Source organism: Saccopteryx bilineata, chromosome 5, assembly GCF_036850765.1.
Source record: "Saccopteryx bilineata isolate mSacBil1 chromosome 5, mSacBil1_pri_phased_curated, whole genome shotgun sequence".
NCBI lineage: Eukaryota > Metazoa > Chordata > Mammalia > Chiroptera > Emballonuridae > Saccopteryx > Saccopteryx bilineata.
Window position 1 is genome coordinate 213078419 of NC_089494.1, and position 15329 is coordinate 213093747.

Genomic DNA, 15329 nt, shown 5'->3' on the forward strand with positions numbered 1-15329 from the left:
GCTCCATCTTACTGACTTCATATCTGTGGTTATGAGCTGGGTTATGTGGCTGTAGCAAATAATGCTCAAGACCCAAAGACTTATAGAAAACTCTGCTATTCATTGTCTCTCACTGTGGAGTAACTGTTTCACTGTGGTCAATTATCCCTCTGCCAACTCTTGCACTGTACACACAAGTCCATCTACTTGAGTTAACACGTGGTTCATCTATAGCAATTATTCCATCTTTCCGGCACCCTCAATGTTTTCCTCACTCAGGATCAAGTACAAACCAAACTTACGCTATTATAACTTTCATCTTGAATGAAAAAAAAATTTTATCTTCAACTTGTACCTTCTATTTCTATAGGTTACTCTATGGTAATTATTATAGAAGTAGCTTTACTGGTTTTCAATTGTCTCATATGTTATTCTTTCATCAAAATGCTCCCATCAAATCTTTGTCCCTACTGAAACCACTCATTTTTCTTTTTTTTCTTTTTTTCTTCTTTTCCAAGTGAGAGGAAGGAAGATAGGGAGACAGACTCCTGCATGCATCCAGACCAGAATCCACCTAGTCACCCTGTCTGGGACCGATGCTCTGTCCATCTGGGGCCATGCTCGCAACCAAGCTGTTTTTAGCAACCTGAGCTCCCAGGCTGATGAGCTCAAACCAACTGAGCCATGGTTGTGGGAGGGGACAAGAGAGAAAGAGAGAGGAGGGGGTGGAGAGGAGAAGCAGATGGCCGCTTCTCCTGTGTGCCCTGACAGAAAATTAAACCCAGGACTTCTACACACCAGGCCAACGCTCTACCTCTGAGCCAATCTATCAGAGCTGTATATTTTTTCTTTAGAAACACTGGCATACTGAAAAATATTGTGAGTGTTGGCATATAATTCTTGCAAAAAATGTTATTGAGAATCAAGTTACATATGGGTGCCATGCATTCACTTGTATCCCTCCCCAAACATATGTTGAAGTCCTAAGTCCCTATATTTCAGAAAGTACTCTTATTTGGATAGATGGGTAATTGTAAAAGCAATTTGTGAAGACAAGGTTAGCCAGGGGTAAGGTGTGTATCCTTAAATAAACAGGATTGTTGCCTTTGTAACAAGATACAAAAAGAGAGAAGATGGCTCTTTAAAAACAAAGATGGAGATTCTACTGATGCATTTAAAAACTAATAAATGTCAAGATTGTCAAAAAATGCCAGAAAGTAGGAAGCAGCAAAGATGAATTGTACCCTAGAGCTGTTACAAAGAGCAAGGCTCTGCTATTGTTTCATAGTCACCAGTCTAGGAATTAATACAATGAGATATCCAGTATATGCTTCATAGGTCAATTTATTTTGCAGAGAAAGTTCTTTTTTTTAAAATTTTATAATACTTCAACATAAAGTACAGAGTAGAAAATAATCAAACAGTCTAGAGAATATCGTGACTACTGTGTTCGAACTACTGATCACTGATCTCAGATGTGTGTTGTTAGTGTAACTTGATGAACTTTTCTTCTTGTTGGTTTTTAAAAGCTGGGATTTGTACACAGGAACATTATTTATGGGTCAAATTGTTTTTAAATTCTAATTTAATACCTGAGAGAATACAAATAATACTCTACTTTTTGGAATTGTTTTAGAAAATGTGGGTTTTGAAGCACACTGGATGCATTTATTGCATGCAGGCTTGATAATATGTTGTCAGATGGGTCAAAGGATTTTTGAATAAGAAGAATCATCATGAGTAGGAGCAAAGAAGACTTTTCACCAAGCCTGTGGATAAAAAAAAATGCATTTTATTAAACTACAGAGTAAGTCATTGCTAATATCATTTTCCTTTCCTGTTTTTGAATTATATCCAAATATATTCCTTTGTGTCTGACCAAGTTCTCACAATTGTCCTTTTGTTATCCCCTGCTTGGTCTGCACCAAATAAAGGTCTTGTTGGTCTCAGATCCTGAATTCTGCTTGTCCCAAAGTTTGAACAAACACTAAAATGTAGAACATGCCTCCTTTATCAGCTTATCCTGAGAATCAACTGATCCTTGTGAGCAACTTTTCCTACTGGTCATTTCCCCATGCTTGCTCAATTTATAAGAGATTATACTAAACTTTGTAAACCTCTGTCTATCCTGTAAAAAAAAATGAATAAAAGCTTTTTCTATTTAATTTTGAGAGGCTTTCAGATTTCAGAGATATAACTATTCTCCCCATGGAGATGATCTTTGTTGTGAATGAAGTCTCTATTTGTCTATGTTTGAGACAAAACCATGCCTTGGTTAAAATTATTCACATGAAAAAGCTTTACTGAAATTATATGTTATTTAAATTATATATTACTTAAATTAATTATAAAGTAGTTATGTTTTCAGACTTTATTTTAGAATAAATTGCTGCTATCACTACTACTTCTCTCTTAGTTCAAGTTATTATCTCCCATCTTAAATACTGTGCTAGTGTTCCAATGAACTTTCTTTATGGTCTGTGTGTATTCCCCTTCACCCTATTTGCCATACTGCTGTTTATGTAACTGGTCTCAGTAACACATCCAATCTCATCACTGCTTTGTCAAATGATATTCTGACTGATGACATACAGCTTTTATATTCATTTTAATAACCTGATTCATTTTTATAACTAGACAGTGAGGTAGCACTAGGAATATAAGTACCATTAAGCTCTCCTGCCTCAGTTTCTTCACTTGTGAAACTGGATTAGCAGTAGGACTTCGCAACTCTGTGATGCTGAGAATTGTGTCTGCTGCTTAAACACCCATTGAAGTGCTGTCGTTGTTCTTGCTATTATACCCCTAGGATCAGAGTCACTGTGTCAAAATCTCAACCTCACTGCCTTGGGAGAGGAACTTCCCTCAACACCCACAATGTCTCGAGTTCTTCTCCAAGTAGGGGGAAGGTCACGAAGCATGACCTGGCTGACATCGTGCTGTGGGGAGGTGCACCACCTGTGATGTGGTAAATGAATAAAATGAAGGAATGCACTCAGAAAGTAAGTAACTAAAACACTCTGGCTTACTGGTATTTATGTTCCCAATGCTTCCTCACTGCATGCTCATGATGTGGTCTAGAAATATCTGAACACTGAATGCAAACTTCAGCTGGACCCTTATTTCTTAATATAACATCACATAAAAGCATATTTGTTTCCAACTGTTTCTTTCCAGTCTTTTAAAATAATTCCTATTTCAGTCTCTTTAAATCTTGCGGCCAAACTAATTATATACTGAACTATGACTTTTTCTTGTATATCTTCAGGGTCTTAAGAAATATTAAACAAATAATAAAAAATTAATTGAATAAATTTGTCACATTTTTTTCCACTTGTTACTTCTCATATTATGTTCAGTTCTGTTTGTTAGCTTACGTGGCTTTTCAATTTGAATGCTATTTGCTTTCAAAATTAACATAACCTATTCATTTTCATTAATGTCTCAAGTAAATTTAATTTAAAACAACAAAACATAGGCACAAAGCAAAATTTCCTGGAAAAAAAAATGACACTTCCCCACCCAATGAAACGGGTACAAACAGATTACAGTAGCTTTGTCTCCTACCTGAAAGGCATATTTACTAAGCAGTTTTATCTGCTAATCTAGTTCTGAGTACTTACATCCATTTCCTTCTATACCTTCCCTGGTTTCAATTGATCAAGTCTACTGAATTCCTTTTTAAGCTTTCTTCTTCTACTTCTTTTAATTCTTTCTATCACTAGCCTATCTCGGTTTCTCTTAATAAAAAACCTTCTCTTAATTCCAGCATACACATTTCATCCATATTTGTGTTTCCAAAATAATATTTTAAATATATCTTTCCTTGATCAGATGTAATCAGCTATTACTTAATGTCTAAGAAGTGTTTTTAGACTCTTAGCCTGTTGATAATGGGAATAATTTGAATCAATTATCCATGTGTATTTAAAAAATAATTGAAATCTTTTCTAATTATTCCAGCTATGGATTGCAGAACTGCTTTATTTTGTAGTGAAATATTTAATCTTGCATGGAATTTGGAATACTTAATGTTGTTTAAGACAAAGTTGAATTTTTAAAAATAAATCAATAATATTTCTTTATTGTCTTGTTGAAATTATATTAAAGCAGTTGTCCTTATTCTAACTGCTCATCAGAGTACCAAGGCAAAGTTTCTCAAAATTTTTTGTGGTATGAATCAAGGAGGAACTTTATTTCAAATGCAGGTTCTGATTGAATACGTCTGGGTTGGGCTTCAGACTTTAAATTTCTGACGAATTCACAGATGGTGGTGTGCCAATGCTCCAAAGATTACAGTTTAGAAAGACATGTTTTAAACAATATCCTGACACATATTTGGTGATAAGGCATTGTGTAATCACAATTATATACAACTCTAATCATAGTCATTGTTGCAAGTTTCTCCAATTTTATGAAGTGGTTACATGTTATTATAATACCTATTTGTTCATAGAAAGTTGAAGCTAAGATAAGATAAGGAAGAGTTTAAGATCATGAAACTAGGTTTGACCTGTGGTGATACAGTGGATAAAGCGTCAACCTAGAATGCTCAGGTCTTGAATCCCTGAGCTTGCCCTGTCAAGGTACATACAGGAAGCAACTACTACAAGTTGATGCTTCCTGCTCCTTTCCCCCTTCTTTCTCTTTTTCTCTCTCTCCTATCTCTGAAAACCAATAAATAAAATCCTAAAAAGAAAGATCATTGAAACTATCAGTTGTCTGACCCAGAGTTCCCATCTGAAAAGCCCTATCTCTAACCATGCCATCAGAGTTTTCTTTTAGAAATACTGAGATGAATACATAAATGCACTTTATGAGAGCTATACCTGGCTGTATTGCTTAAACTGGTCTGCTTTAGTTTAATGGCTTGATTTTATTTATTCTTGTTTTAACTCTTACCACTAAAATTTCTGGAGAATGAAAAATGTCACTAGATGTGTCTTACCTCTGTAATCTGTCCTGTGTGTATTACTTTCTGTCATGGTGATGGTGTCCATGCTTGTAATATGGGTAATACCCTTCCTGGAAAGAAATAATTGCATAGAATTGAGAGAATGACACTGTAAATGTCTCCAAATAACTTCCATTAGAAACTTAAGTTGTTAAAGTTGGTAGGAACTTGTAGTTGACACATCTGATTTTTCAAATTTTTAGTTGTTTTCACTTTTTTATTAAAATAACATTTAATAGGAGAAAAAATAAGATAACATTTACAGTTGTACTGTTTGTTGACAATTTTGTTGTTTTATATTATAGATGAAGCCATTGATTATAGTTAACCAATCACAAAGATTTCAAATATTTTAAAAAATATTTTCTCCAAGCCTTTACTTTGCCTATCCTTGAATTATCTAAGGAAAAGGAATTTGCTAATTCTAGGTTAAATAGAATTGCAACTTCTCACTCTTGATCTATAATGACCTAATGTCCCTAAAACTCCTATTTATTTAACAAGAACAATTTAACTTAATGACTTCATCATCACCCACAAAAATCAAAAGGTGAAAATTTACCACATCATATGTGTTTTTAGCACCTTTATCCTCCATTAAAGATATGTTTAATAATTTAAAATCTAAAATATTTCTTAAGTCAAGGCAATTACCTATTTACCAGAAAAAGGAATTTACCTTCTGTGAAAAAAAAAAGGTTTCATCAAGGTAGCATTAAAGGTTTTATCTAAATGCTACTAGTACAAAACCTTTGAGTCCTTTACCATTACATCATAAATAAATAAACTCAATGTATACTTTTAAGATTCATTATATAGAATGTTTCAGAGATAGGTATTAATTCTTCTAATAGAATAAGTACTCAGTGCAGAAAATATTTTTATATACCATATTATTTAGGGAATACTTACATGGTGTTCATGTTTATAGTGATGATGTTTCTGTAAGAATAAAGAACACATTAAAATTGTTATACATGTTTAATTATCAAGTTTTCTAGTACATGAAAGTATCTTACCTCTTCAGATGAATGATCAGCTCTCTTGAAAAAAAAAAAGAAGAAAATTTTATAATTTTAGAATGGGTGTCAAAATATACTGTAGCCACAATTATTATCAAGCAGAATGGAAGCAAAATCTTATGTAATTGATATACTAAATTAATTGCTTTATGTTTAGTGATACCTTTAACATAAATGAAGACTAAGCTTTAGTTATAATTACTTTGTTATGGTTCAATATCAATTCACACAGGTCCAAATTTCTTTTGTGTGTAAAAAGAAAGAAAATCTATCACTGTGACTAGGAGACTAAAGATGAAAGGTTAAAATTTGGATTAACTCAAGACTAATGTGTATTATATAGGTACGTTTTGAGTTGCTGAAAAGCTATGCACATTTAAATACTGATTGTGCAGGTTATAGTCTGGTGTTATGATTATGTTTTTCTCTGTTCTTCTTGGATTATTTTTCACACTTGTGCTTCTGAGTCCTCTTAGTGTCTCCGTGTACTCAAGATTGACTTTAGGTTCTTTTTTTTTGTGACAGAGACAGAGAAAGAGACAAAGAGAGGGGCAGATAGAAACAGACAGACAGAAAGAGAGATGAGAAGCATCAATTATTTGTTGCTGTACCTTAGTTGTTCATTGATTACTTTCTCATATGTGCCTTGACAGAGGGGCTACAGCAGAGCGAGTGACACCTTGCTCAATCCAGAGACCTTGGGCTCAAACCAGTGGGCTTCAAACCAGCAACATTTGGGCTCAAGCCAGTAACCACGGGGTCACGCCTATGATCCTACAGGAGAGTCAGTGACCCCATACTCAAACCAGTGAACCCGCGCTCAAGTTGGTGAGCTTGTACTCAAGTCAGATAAGCCCATGCTCAAGCCAGTGACCTCAGGGTTTTGAACCTGGGTCCTCTGTGTTCCAGTCCAATGCTCTACCTACTGTGCCACTGCCTGGTCAGGCTGACTTTAGGTTCTTAATGTATTAATGTAAGTTAATTTGAAAAATGTTAAACAAAAATATTAAAATTGATAAAGTCATGTTCAGGCAGTGCAAATATGGCCCAGAACACCAAAAATAAGAGACTGTCTTTGGATAATTACTAAGAACATATTTAAAATTTCTGATATACTTACAGCCATGGCAACCAGGAGAGCCATGATAAAGGTGATGAAGAAAAAGATCTTCATATTTGGCCAAGTCCTATGAAAGCATATGTGACAAATCAGTACCACATTTATTCTGACACTTTCAAATCATTGATTGATCAAACTATGATCCAAAGCTTTGTGAAACAGACTAGACCTAGAGAGTATTAAAACACATTGCTTGACCTCATGGAAGTTAAAGTCTAGTAGGGGATATTGATAAGAAAATATGATTACTCTGCTATAGAAATGTTAACCACCATAAGAACAGACAAAATGAACATCTTAAATAAACCAAGGGTAGAGGGAAATATTAAAGAGAAAGATAAAGCTTGTGTTAGATTATACAGAACAAGTAAAGATAGGGTCAGCAGCAAAGAAACCTAAATAGGGAGAGAATAGCATGTGGGAAATCAAATAGAATGCCAAGTAAGTAGAACAAAAAAATGAAGATAAGATGAATTTTTAGATTGTTGTGAAATTATTGTTGCCTTACACCAAGGTATATAAAGGTCGTGGTTAAGGCAGAATTTAGAGTTTAAAGAAATGTTTAGAAGATAGAATTTATAATAGAGACAGAGAAAAGCATTTAGGTTTGAGAATTGTAAAGGTGTTATAACCTTAGTATTAGAAAATTAATTCTAACAGAAAAAAACCAAATTAAAAATAAGTTTCAAGGAAAATATTTGTAGATACATTGAAAAATTGAAATGATAAAAATGATTTACTCTCCAATTAATCTTATCCAACAAAATTACCCTAATCTAGTATTCTTAAATATGCTTTTATAATACAGTATACACAAGTGAACTCAGTTCTGTTGATGTTGTACAAGAAGTAAAGCAAATTATTTATTTTGAGTTATGGACTTCTAAATAAAAACACATTGCAAACTAAGGCAAATAATAAGTAAGAGCTTTTCTCCCTCTTGATAATTTTTTATCATTAGTTTGTTACAATAGAGTAACATTTATGTTGCTAATAATAAAAGAAACTATTCTTCTGCCTAATAACTCTAAATCTCAAACATATGAAGCATAACATGTGATTGATGGTATTTCCCTTGTTTCTTATCCATTGAATATGCCTCACTGATTTAAACTGAAGACTGTGTCATTAAACAAGTTGAGAAAATCATATATTTTGAGATGAAGTTTTTCAAATATATTTCTTGATAAAGTTTTTTTATCATTTACTTTTTTATCAAACATTTAGTCATGTTAAGATACAAATATGCAACTTTTAGTGTTGTTTATACTTCAAATTTTATTAAAAGTAGGTTAAGAAATAGTCACAAAAATTTTATTCTACAGATAAAGAGATACTCAGATAAATAATTTAATATCTTTCAAAAAATATTAGCCAAAGAACACAATGAAATAAATTGTTAATAAAATTAATTTAAAAATCTATAATATAATGTTAATTTTGCAGAAAATAAGAAACTATTTTATAAAAAAATAAGATAATTAAAAGATAATTGTGAATTAGTGATGGTAATAGAGTAACTTTGATGAATGTTAATAAAACTGTAGAAGTAATATTTGGGCTTGCAAAAAGAGATTTATGCTACTCAAGAGATCAATTTCTTATGAAATATATAACTTTAAGATAAAGGTAAAACTAATTATTAACAGAGTAGATATTATAAATTTGGTCAAAGGAATAAAAAGACATCTAAGATATCCCACCAACAGAGAACATAGAGCATATCTCTCCCATGTTCCACATCATTTATTTGGTACAATGCTTGATGTTAATCCAGAAGCATTGTGATCCGGTCCTCACCTTCAGTTCCTGACATAGAAACATCAGTTCTTTAAATTGCTTCTTTATGAGAAATTGCGAACAAATAATATGCAATTTTAAAATGGTTTATAACTTATTCTACTGAACAAAAACTAGAAAAACACATCACATTGAAATTAATCCATAAATATGTTACCTTTTTCTCAAGATGAGATACAAGAGTTCTAGAAGTTGAAATTGTGAAGCCTTAAGAGATGATGTGTTTTCTGAAGGACTGATGTATTTATATACAGTGAAATCTTCCCTTTGTTTTTCTATATCATGTCAGTTATGAGATCATATTATAGAACTAAAAATAATGCCCCAAATCTGTCACCACAGATACCTTAACTTTACAGTAGAGGATTGTGAAGCGGAGTGAAAAAAAACAGTTCCACTCATGACATGTTAATCCCAGTGTTAGTCTACTATGCATGAATAAAAAAGAAAATGTATGCCAAGTAAAGTAAGCATAGAAATGAATTGAAATGGTAAAGGTGTTTCTGTAGTACACCATCTGCCATATTTAAACAAATACATGTACTAGATGGAAAAACTGTATACCCAAAATTATACCATCTTACCAAAAATTTTACTGGTCCTCTAATATATGGTGGCAACTGGCACAATAATATGGAGTCATTTATTTCATATGTGTTTCCTACAAATTACTTCAATGTACCTTTACTCCACTGACTTTAGAATATTTAAAGTCTTATATTGAAATATTTGCCAAAATTCAGTAATCCATTGAGTATTATATAAAAAAACAATTTTTATTTTACACAGAAACTCAGTACATTATATCTTACACAGTAACTGGATGCATATGTTGTGGTAATAAATTTACTTTCTTTGAATTTTTAAGGGCTCGTGTTTCTCACTGTAAGCCTGGTGTTAACACTATTATACTAGATAGGAAGAAATATTAGTTTTCACTAAGAATCTAGAAAAATTTGCATCAAAATTTACTTCTTTGCTACTGGTTAGTTAATGTAATGTACTCAGACTAAACATACAAAAATTATTTTTAAATTTTAAGTATATTTTATATCTTTACCCATTGTCACTCAAAATGTGGTACATGCAACCATGAGAGTTAACATCACCTTAGCACTTGCTGAAAAAGCAAATTCATAGGTCCTCTGTCCAAGCATGTTGGATTAGATTCTAGGAGTGGCAGTAGGAATAGGATTTTGTCAATATTTTCAGGTGACTTTTTTGTGTACCATAAAGTTGGAGAAACCACATAATTGACTAATAAGTGCATTATATTTCCATAGACCTGACCTATAAAGAGAATTTAAGGTTTAATTTTGTACCAGCTGTTTTGAGAAAATACTTATTAGGTAAATCTTCTATGCTATGTTTGGACAACTTTATTACAACTTCTTGTTATTCTAAAAATGTTATTATAAATGATTTATTAAGGAAAATAAATTCTAATTTAATTTAAATCATTCTTATTCTTTTTAAATTGACTTTAATATACCTTTTATATGTATAGTCATTTCTTAATGCAAAACAAATCCAATCTCTAATATATTATCAATGTAAAAAAGTTATACAGGTACAGTAAGTATTGAAATAGGTTTAATTTAAAAAATAGTTCCTGGTTTGTTTATTTTGGAAACATCAAATAATTTTCTCCCTTCCTTCCTCTTTCTTTTTCTCTATTTATTTACTTACTTACCTCACTTCCTTTCTACCCTTATTTATTTCTTCAGTTATTTTTTTAAGCCATGTTACTAGGAACAAATCTAAATCTATGATATTCTTAGCCTACTGAACAAAATGTGAACCTGTGATACAAAAGTGCTATCAAACAACAGCATCGGGAAAGCAAAACAAAGTACAGAAACAACCAGGTAGTAAAGTTGAAAGATGCCAATATGCACACTGGCATATATGTGGCAGAGGGAAACAAGAACAGTCAACTCAAAACATAGAAGTGGCCTTTGTATGTTTCTTATGGTTTCATCCTCCATGAACAGTAGATCATTTTAGAATCTTGATGGACCAAAACTTGTCCTATTATTTTATAATCAAGTAAAACAGTCATCATATCAGGTACAACCAATGACCATACTGTCTGAAAATGACAGGGACTTACGTTCAAGGGAAAAATCCATAAAGGGTGACAGCTATATCACAAGTGTGGCATTAAATTGGTGACATAAAGATGAAATTTCTAAATAGGTATTTATGATGACTTTATGTTTGTTTTTTGTTCTCCTTTTTCTCTCCTCTTTTTTTTATCTTCTTCCTCCTCCTTCCTATCATCTCCCTTCTCTTTCTCTTTCTTTTCTCCCTCCTTTTACTTCATTTACAATAAAAGTATGTTCTATAGTCTATAAAAAATCCATAATACACCGTATTGGTTTATTTAACTAAAAAAAACAGTTTGTGTCATATTTCTGTACAGTCAGAGAGAAGTGGGCAGAGGACAAAACCCTTAAGTCACAACAAAATTATGTCAGAGAAAAAGTAGAGAAGTCAATGAAAATCTCCTGGAATAAAATTATGGAAAAAGAGAAGACAATTTTCAGGCAATTTGTGAACTGTGAAAGCCAAGAGGGACTAAATATCAGGAGGGAAGCTTAATATTTATGAACAAATGTTAAAATGACCTTGGAAATTTCTTAATTTCTTTAAACTACAATTTTCTCATGTAGAATAGATATAATAAACTTGGAACCATATTAAATGAGTAGGTATATAAATCACATTGCAGGTAGAAATTGTTTAATTATAAACAAAATATTATTTCTATATTTATCATCATAATCTTCACTGGGAAGAACATCCTAATTAAAAATGGACTCAGGGCCCTGGCCGGTTGGCTCAGTGGTAGAGCGTCGGCCTGGCGTGCAGAAGTCCTGGGTTCGATTCCCGGACAAGGCACACAGGAGAAGCGCCCATCTGCTTCTCCACCCCTCCCCTCTCCTTCCTCTCTGTCTCTCTCTCCCCCTCCCGCAGCCGAGGCTCCATTGGAGCAAAGATGGCCTGGGTGCTGGGGATGGCTCCTTGGCCTCTGCCCCAGATGCTAAAGTGGCTCTGGTCACAACAGAGCGATGCCCTGGAGGGGCAGAGCATCGCCCCCTGGTGGGCAGAGCATCGCCCCTGGTGGGCGTGCCGGGTGGATCCCAGTCGGGCACATGCGGGAGTCTGTCTGACTGTCTCTCCCCGTTTCTAGCTTCAGAAAAATACAAAAAAAAAAAATGGACTCAGGATGTTGCAGGGGAAAAAAAACCAAAGCACAGTGATAGAACATCTTTAAAAATTATGTGTCAGCTCACTTTTGTGACTGAAGGGAGAAAATTTGAAATCTGATTGGACATAAATCAATTTATGGAAGAGTGAGAGAAGAAATTTGAAGACAGTTATGCTAAATAAACACAATTTTCTCTGAAAAAATAGGTAATTATTTTCTCTTATTGTCTAATCAATGTGATAAGTTAGATGCTTCAGAAATTAATGCTTTAGTTATTAGCTCTGACCTTAAGAAAGTCAATTATCAATTCCTCCAAAAGATGGTGATGGAGTAGGTGGATGTTACAACTCCCACCTCCCAGAACCAAAGTGGATTAACACTGAACTTGGGAACAATCATCTTGAAAAACCAACATTGGACTAAACTACGAGTAATCTATAACCAAGGATCACCGAAGAACCCACACCAAGACTGGTAGAAAGAGTGGAGACACAGAAAGGACTGCCCACTCCCAGAAGCAAGTGGCAGCCTGGGGGGGACTCTTATGGCAGGGTGGGTTACCCAGAAAGTTGTGGGTCCTCATGCCCAAGACCGGAGCCCCAGCCTAGAGACTCAGAGACTAGAAGAGGCATACGGACAATATTTAACTGAGGAAAAATCTGGGTTACTGTTTGTGAGAGGGAGACAGAACTCTTAGACACAGGCTTCATCTTAAAGGAACTGTGCAGAAAACATCGTTCACAGGCACTTTCCAGGGCCTCCGGGAGCGAGAAGCTCTGAGAGGACTGGAGTTGCGAGAGAAGAATGTAATATCAGAGGCACAGGAAGGGACTGTGGAAGACAGCCACCCTAACCCCTGTGCTGCTGAATCACTCCCCAAATCTAAAGTGGTCATTTTTCCTGGAAGAAGTAACACCAGCAAAAGGAAGCAAACACCCCAATCACCAGAGGTTCTCCTACTCCAGTCAAAGCAAAGAGCCACTTAGAAGCATGGGGCAAGTCAGGGACACAAGTTTTGACCACTGAGGTCTGGGCTAAACTGCTCCCCCCCACATAGCTGAATATCCCTGGAAGGCAAGTGAGCCAGTTGCAGTGGCGGCGGCATGCTCACAGCAGCAGGGGTGGCACTAGACAATGTGGCCTGCATGCCCAGGGGAGCCAAAGCCAGAATGTCCAAGGAGGCGGTGGTGGTGCCGGGCTGGCAGGCAAACCACCTTGGGAACATGGAAGCCACATCCACTGGATAAGAGTTCCATAAAAGCCAGCCTAGAAGTGCAGCTGATATTTATAATAGCACCTGGACCCAGCAGAGGCAGCCACAAATTCTGGATTGCCTGGAGATTCAAGAAGGTTGCTAAAGATCAGTCATAGGAAGTGACCCCCACTTGTCTGCACCAGGTTCTGGCCAGGGAGGTCCAGGGCTGGCACATCCAGTGGCCAGATACAGAGAGCATCAGCTCAGGTCCTGACAACCATAGTTAGAGTGGTATCTTAAGAAAGGGCTTCTCACACCTGACCCAGCTAAGGCATGGAAAACACTGACACAAATAGCAAAAAGAGCTATAGCAGCAGACAAGTAGCCCACAGCGTGTTAAAAACAACAGCTGATACAAACCCAAGAAGATCTAGAAACAACACAACTGGAAGCTGGAGGCATACAACACCAAACTTACACTCAGCTAGCTATACAAACAGCACACTCAAAGAAACAGTCTATACACAGACAAAATGAGAAGAAAGAGAAATGTAATCCAAATAAACTAACAAGACAAATCCCCAGAAAAAGAACTGAATGAGATGGAAATAACCAAGGTACTAGATGCAGAGTTTAAAATAATGATAGTTGGGATACCCAAGGGTCTTAGAGTGACAATGGATGGACATGATAAGCACCTAAATAAAGAGATAGCAAGCATCAAAAAGGACATTGAAATCATAAAAAAAATACAGACAGTAATGACAAACATCATATCAGGAATGAAGACTACACTACAAGAAATTAGCAGCAGGCTGGATGAAGCAGAGGATCAAATCAGTGATTTAGAGGACAAGATAAACGAAAGCACAGAAGCAGAACAGCAAAAACAAAAGAGGATGAAAAAGTCTGAGGAAACTCTAAGAGAGCTCTGTGACAACATGAAGAGAAACCATATCTGTATCATAGGGATTCCTGAAGGAGAAGAGAAAAAACAAGGGATAGAGAATCTAATTGAAGAAATCATAACTGAAAACTTTCCTAAATTATCGAAGAAAAAAGTCACACAACTTCAAGAAGCACAGAGAGTCCCATTAAAGAAAAACCCAAAGAGACCTACACCAAGATACATCATAATTAAAATACTAAAGCTAGGAGATAAAGAAAGATAGTAAAAGCTGCAAAAGAAAAGCAGTCAATCACCTATAAAGGAGTCCCCATAAAGATGACATCTGACATTTCAACAGAAACACTTGAAGCTAGCAGGGAATGGCAAGAAATATTCAAATAATGCAAACAAGAGCCTACAACCAAGACTTCCCTATCCAGAAAGGCTACCATTTAAAATTGAAGGAGAAATAAAAAGCTTCCCTGACCAAAAAAAAAAACAAAAAAACACAAAAACAAACAAACAAAAAACTCAAGGAATTCACTACAACCAAACTAATGCTGCAAGAAATGTTAAGGGGCTTGTTTTAAACAGAAAAACAGGAAAAAAAGAAAAAAAAACTCTAGAAAAATAAGAATGTAGATTTAAAGAATAAGGTAATAAACAACTACATATCAATAATAACCTTAAATGTAAATGGATTAAATGCTCCAATTAAAAGACATAGGGTATCTGCATGGATAAGAAAACAGGACCTATACATATGCTGTCTACAAGAGACCCACTTCAAAACAAAAGATACACATAGACTGAAAGTGAAGGGATGGAAAAAAATATTTTATGCAAATGGAAATAAAAAAAGGTTGAATAGCAATACTTATATCTGACAAAATAGACTTTAAAACAAAGTCTATAGTAAGGGATAAAAAAAGTCACTATATAATGATAAAGGGATCAATCCAACAAAAAGATATAACCATTATAAATATCTATGCACCTAATATAGGAGAACCTAAATATATGAAGTTGATTTTGATGGACATAAAGGGTGAGATCAACAGCAATACTATAATAGTAGGGGATTTTAATACCCCACTAACATCAATGGATAGATCCTCAAGAAATAAAATCAACAAAGAAAGAGCAACCTTAAAGG

The 15329-nt window shown here is 34.6% G+C and overlaps 1 long non-coding RNA gene across 1 annotated transcript; it reads right to left on the bottom strand.

Moving 5' to 3' along the window:
- Nucleotides 1–1305: 1305 nt before the first annotated feature.
- Nucleotides 1306–9108, bottom strand: LOC136338517 (uncharacterized). Its single transcript, XR_010731968.1, has 6 exons — nucleotides 9033–9108; nucleotides 7076–7142; nucleotides 5953–5976; nucleotides 5846–5875; nucleotides 4928–5004; nucleotides 1306–1748 (listed from the first exon to the last, which is right to left on the bottom strand). It is a non-coding gene; the product is annotated as an uncharacterized lncRNA (long non-coding RNA).
- Between the last annotated feature and the right edge of the window lie 6221 nt (nucleotides 9109–15329).